Here is a 6,512-nt window from a genome sequence, read left to right on the forward strand (position 1 = left end):
GGGGGAGGGGGCTCTTTAAAAACATCTGTATATTTTTTTTACTCTTTCTACTTCTAAAATATTTCTTGGACATATGAAGCATATAAACCATGACTATATACTACTTGAACTTTAAAAAAAGGACACTTTATCAAAGCCGAAAATGAGCCTCTATTTGTTCATGATCTTTTCAACCAAATTACAAATACATAACAGACAGCTCTGATGGGTAGGGAGCTGCACTGTCGACCCAAAGGCACTCGGTTCAAAACCACCAGCTGCTCCATGGGAGAAAGTTGGGCACTCCCCTCCCATGGGGTTACAGCCTCGAAAACCCACTGGAGGATCAGCTAGGGCTTTCTTCTGACTCGATGGCACAAACGTACGTCAGAATGTTCACAGTGGCCAGCACCTGAGTCGGTCTGCTTAGACGCAACCTCTGCCAGGTTGGAAGAAACCAAGTGCCAAGTGCTCAAGGCCACAAGCATAAGAGAAACAATGCTTCCCCGTCTCAGAGCGGGGCCCAGCATGTGTGCTGTGGAGTCGGAACCAACCCAGAGCTGCCCCTCCAGCAGGTTTTTAGAGCCCGTAAATTGTACAGGGGGAAGGCTGTCCATCTTTCTCCCTTGGAGCGGCTGGTGGAATTGAACAGTCTGCCTGTGAGTTGACAAAGCAGCTCCTTACCCACTAGGCCACCAGAGCTTCCTCGATGAATGCTGGTAATGATTAAAATCAGCAGCAGTGAGATTCCAAGAGGATGAAGTCTGGATGGGGGGATTTCAAGGAACATCTATTTAACTCTGTCTGCTCTGCTACATTTTGAAAAATGCCCATAACAAATGCAAATGACTTTGGCCATGAGAAGAAAACAGAACAAGAGAGTAAGAACTAGAAAAGGGGAAGGGAAGGAGGGTGTGTGTGTGGGGGTGGGTGTAGGAGTGGATGAGTGTGAGTGGGTGTGGATGGGTTGGGTGTGAGGGTGGGTGTGAGCGTGGGTGAGTGTGACTGTGTGGGGTGTGGGTGTATGTGTAGGTGTGGGTGGGCAGGCCTTGCCAGGACCATCCTCACGTCTGGTGGGTGGTTTTGCTCACACCACTAGTGTGCATGCACGGCTGTATCCCCGAAGGGCTCACTCACACCCAGACACACTCCCCGCTCCTCTCCTGACCCCCAGGTGCCTCTTCTGCTTGGGGCCCTTTGCTTTGGGGGGGACACCCACGTGGGTTGTGGGATGTCAGGATGGCTGGTGAGCTGGGTTGGAGCCTCAACCGTCATCCTCCTCGGCCATCAAGGTATGTGCTCACCTGCTCACAGGAAGCCTCTGTGTATCATGACGTCAGTGCGCATGTGGTCTGACCGGGTGGCCACAGTCCATATGGAAGCACCATGTCCCTCCGTGTCTCTTTGAGCCCATTTCTGACAGTGAGGATCTGATTGGTCAAAGGCTTCTTTGAGTCGCATTATGGGTCATGCATGGATCACCTCCCGTGGACCACGTGTCATAGGTCTGATAAAGAGCGGAGGGGGAGTAGACACAAGCCAGGAAATGACTGTGTCGGGCGGAGAGTCCTCAGAAGGAGGGAGACCTGGGTGGGATGAGGAAGGCTTGGCATCTTTGAGACTGTGTCCTTGTCTTGTGCTCCTGGAGCATCTCCTGCCATCACTCAGCACCTTTCACATGGTACCACTGAGGCCCCAGTGCTTGGTGGGTTCCACCCAACCTTCCACGCTCTGGGGAAGGAGAACCCCTCGCGTCTTCCTCACAGGTCGGTGTAAAGCACAGGGTGCCACGTTTAGCACATAGTAGGCGCTTGACAAATACCTGCTCAGCGTTCGAGAAACTATTTCTGCTAACTATAGGATTTCGTGTATTCACAAAGGTCTTCAATCTAAAAAACGCAAGTTCATTGCCTTGGAGTCGGGACCAACTCATAGCTGAGCCCCCAGTGGGTTTTAAGAGGCTGTAAATGGCATGGAAGGAAATGGCTAAGAGGTCCCTGTCCTCACCAGACTCCTGAGCCTGACCCAGGGAGCTTCCTCCAGGCCCCTCCCCAAACACTGAGGCCACCAATAGCCAGGCAGCCATGCAGGTGGTCACGGGAAAGGTGGTTTTCTGAAGAACTTTCCACACCTGCCACAACCCTCACCTGCCCGAATCCCCTCATGGTCTTCTCTCCTGGCTTACCCATTTCCCAGTGAGCCTGACAAATGCCTGCCGTGGAGGCCACAAGCTAAGACCTAAGGACTTTGCTCAGCTCTTAGGAGCTGCTTTAGGCCTGCAGACACAGGTGGAGTCCCGGGCAGGGGCCGCTGTCCTGGGCTCCTACTGAGGGCCAGTCCTGGGGCTCCCTGTGGGGTCTCTGCCTCCTTCACTTGCTGCTGCTCTAACCCATTGCCAGCTACCAAATGTCGCTCCCCTCTGGTCACACAGGTCAAGTGCTTGAGAAAGAATCTCATTGTCTGAACTTGAATCAAGATCACCAGCAGGCAATGGTGACCACTTGGGTCCAACAGTGGCCTGGAGGAGATAGAGCGGTAGACCGCAGGGGCTGTGTGGAGGGTGGACATGGCACCACAGGTGGGCATGCTGAGAACCCATGCACTTGTTCAGCACAGTCTTTTTTAATACACAGGTGGTCCACAGAGAGGTGCAGCCAGCCTGGAGGCCACGTCTCCCTGGTGGTTCGAAGTCTACCAGCCACCTCGTCCTGTACAGAGATCCTGTGCAATTACAGCTTTGGAAAACCCACTGCAGGGCCAGCTACGGTTCTGTTCCAACTCAACAACAATGAGTTCAAGGTTGTATTTTTCATTCATAAAGTAATGTTTCTAAAATTTCTTTTATTTTTTTGCTGTCAATTGCTTTTTGAAAAGCACGGATTTAATAAAATACCACCATTTAATGCAATTCCAATCCAGATACCAAATTGATTTTTCAAGGAGATTGAAAGGGAAATTATCAAATTTATTTGGAGAAACAAGAGACCCCGAAGAAGCAAAACCCTTCTGAGAAACAAAAATGAGGTTGGAGGCACAGCACTCCCTGACCTCCAAACCTACTACACAGCAGTGGTAACCAAAACAGTTGGTACCGGTACAATGACAGGCATATAGACCAATGGAACAGAATTGAGAACCCAGAAATGGACCCATCTATCTATGGTCAACTGATATTTGACAAGGAAATCAAAGCTATCAAATGGGGAAATGATAACCTCTTCAACAAATGGTGCTAGAGAAACTGGACTTCCACTTACAGAAAACTGAAACAGTATCCACATCTCACTTCATACACAAAAATCAACTCAAGGTGGATCAGAGACCTGGGATTAAAGCCCAAAACCATAATGTTCAAAAGAGACAAACTGGGATCAAGCTTAGAAATGCTAGTCCAAGGTATAAAGAGACTGCCAGATACAACCAGAAATGCACAACCTAAAGAGGATAAAACTGATGCATGGGACCTTCTAAAGATTAAATCCCGGTGCACATCAAAAACTTTTCCCAACAGGGTGAAAAGAAAACCGACAGACTGGGAACAAACATTTGGTAATACCATCTCAGACAAGAGTCTTACTACAAAAGTTTACAGAATAATCCTGGGCCTCCAATAATAAAGACTGATAACCCAATTACAAAATGGGTAAAAGACATGGAAAGAATTTTCACACAGGAAGATATTCGAATAGCAAACAGACACATGAAGAAATGCTCCAAATCACTGGCAATAAGAGAGACGCAAATCAAAAAAACAATGAGGTACCATCTCATTCCAGTAAGAGTGGTAAAATTTAACAGGGCAGCAATTAATAGATGTTGGAGAAATTTTATTAATTTTAATGAACATTTACAGAGATTTTGGGTTTTCATTCATTCATTGTTGCACTAGAGAAAGGAACTCTTATACATTGCTGGTGGGATTGTGAAATGGTGCAACCATTCTGGAAGGCAGTTTGGCACTTCCTCAAAAAACTGAACATAGAAATTCCATATGACCCAGTTATTCCACTACTTGGAATATACCCTGAGAATACGAGAACTGAGGTACAAACTGAGATTTGTACACCATGTTCATAGCAGCATTATTCACCATCGCAGGAACATGGAAACAGCCCAAATGTCCAACCACAATGAATGGATTGAGAAATTATGGTACATTCACACAATGGATACTATACATCATGCAGGAGCAATACCTTTGTAAATTATTACCTACTTGAGAGGTACTGGAGAGCATTATGCTGAGTGAACAAACTCAGTCCTACAAGGATAAATATTGTATAAAACCATTATTGTAGAATGAGTATAAGGATCCAGGAGGGGTGGGAGAGGCTGGAAGCAGAGGGATGTGGATGTGCAGAGGGAGGGGGGATTAATCATTGGATTGTACAATTTGATGGGTGGGCAGTGAGGGAAATGGAAAGAATTTGTTCAAATCTATATTCTAATTTTGTAAATAAACTAGTGGGGGGGGGGGAATACCACTATCTACTAACAGTAACATTTATTCTAAGACATTTCTTTGAAATCATTTTTCTAATGTAGTTGGGGAAGTGTACAACTTGAATTATCATAAACTTGGTGGGGGTTTTTTTAATTAGCAATTTTTTTTCTCACTTTGAAATCTTTTGGGATTGCATATTTGGCACAATTTCTCTGCTCTGTCCCAAATGATTTGGAAATATTTATCACTTTTCTCAGATGATAAAACCATGAAATACTGCTTCTACCTTTAAAGGCAAAGAGAAAAACATTTATAAGCTTTAATATTAGAAGCTGCTCTTTGGACAATGGGGGGAGGAAAGCAAGAAGCCTGAAATCCTCAGCCTAGTGTTTAAATTTTATTAACAAAAGGTAAGTCCAGGGGAGCTCTGGTGGCCTAGTGGCAAGAACCTGCAACTACAATCCCAGAGGTGCACTGTTCGAATCCATCAGATGCTCTGCCGGGGAAGGAGGGGCAATCTCCTCCTGTACCAGTCAGATCTGATTTGATGGTACACGCACACAAAAAATAATAAAATAATAAAAAAAAGGTAAGTCCAAATTTGGAAACCTTTGTCAGTCAGGGCACCACTACACTAAGCACCTTTACTGTTGTTACGTACAGTCAAGTCAGTACCATCCCATAACTGACACTTCAGCAGGTTTTCAGAGGCAGTAAGCCACCCGGCAGGGGACATTCCCCATCTGTATCCCACAGATCAGCTGGTGGATTTGAACCACATGCTTTTGCACTGGCAGAGCCGCTCTTTACCACGCGGCCACTGCAGTTCCCTAACCACCTCTGCGTTTGAGGAATTACTTGATCTAACTTCCCAGGTCCCCACAGTCTGCAGACGCCTCTCAATCACAAGCAGTACCGCAGCACGTTTTTAGTAACCCTGGAGCCTGCTGTATGCTATGTCTTCACTTCGCTTCCAAATGTTTTGAACAATTGCCAGTTTTTCAGAGCCGCATGAATAGTGTCACACAAAGAATTGACAGTCCTGAGATCACTGTGGAGTTCTTTCAAATCCCAACAAACCTCAACACCACTAAGCCCCCAAGATGACAATGTGCGTAGAAAGCTCTTGGCTCATCCTCCCTGCACATTGTGGCAAATCCATTACATCTTCCACTTGTGTCGGCACCTCCGGCGAAGCCACAGCCAGGCATTTTATGAAAACCAGCCTGATTACACAGGATTATGTGTAAGTATGTAAATGATCAGAGTCGTTGAGCTCAATAAACAATTCCATGTGAGACGCTCTTGACTACCTTCCCTGTGCCCATGTCATGGTACCCACGAATGTCTTCGCAACTGAGATGTCCTATCATGATGGAACTCCGACGTGTGGCTGGTGGCTGTCGTTAGGGGAAGTCAAGTCAGAGCTGCTGCACCGCTGACTCTCCCCAGGAGGTTTTCAGAGGCTGTAAATCTCACAGGAGGAGACTGCCCATCTTTCTCCCACAGAGAGGAAGGACAAATGGTGCAACCACTGGAAAGCAGTCTGGCATTTCCTTAAAAGAGTTAAAAATGGAAATATCCTTTGGACAAGCTAACCCACCACAAGGTATAGATCCATCCTGAAGGAATAAGACCTGAACTGACCTCTGCAACACTTACAATTATTGCCCTATTATTGACAACAGCAAAGAGTTGGAAACAACCCAAGTGCCCATCAGCCAGTGAAAGGGCAGAGGAATGATGGCGCCTTCACACATGGAGTACCATGAGATATTGATAATCAGTGATGAATGGGTAGAACCCTTCAGAGCATGGACAAACCGAGAGGGCATTACGCTAAGTGAAATGAGTTTGTCAAAAAAGGGCAAATATTGTATAAGACCACGATTATAAATGTTGTTGTTGTTGTTATGTGCCGTCGAGTCGCCTGCGACTCATAGCAACCCTATGTACAACAGCCCTAAACTCTGCTCTGTCCTGTGCCAATCGCACTGTCTCTGACACTCCCATCCCAATTATCCCAGTCACTGAATCAATCCACCTCATAGAGGGCCTTCCTCTCCTGCGCTGTCCCTCCACCCTCCCA

Source organism: Elephantulus edwardii, unplaced genomic scaffold, assembly GCF_000299155.1.
Source record: "Elephantulus edwardii isolate Elephantulus edwardi_28Jun2011 unplaced genomic scaffold, EleEdw1.0 scaffold00011, whole genome shotgun sequence".
Lineage (NCBI taxonomy): Eukaryota > Metazoa > Chordata > Mammalia > Macroscelidea > Macroscelididae > Elephantulus > Elephantulus edwardii.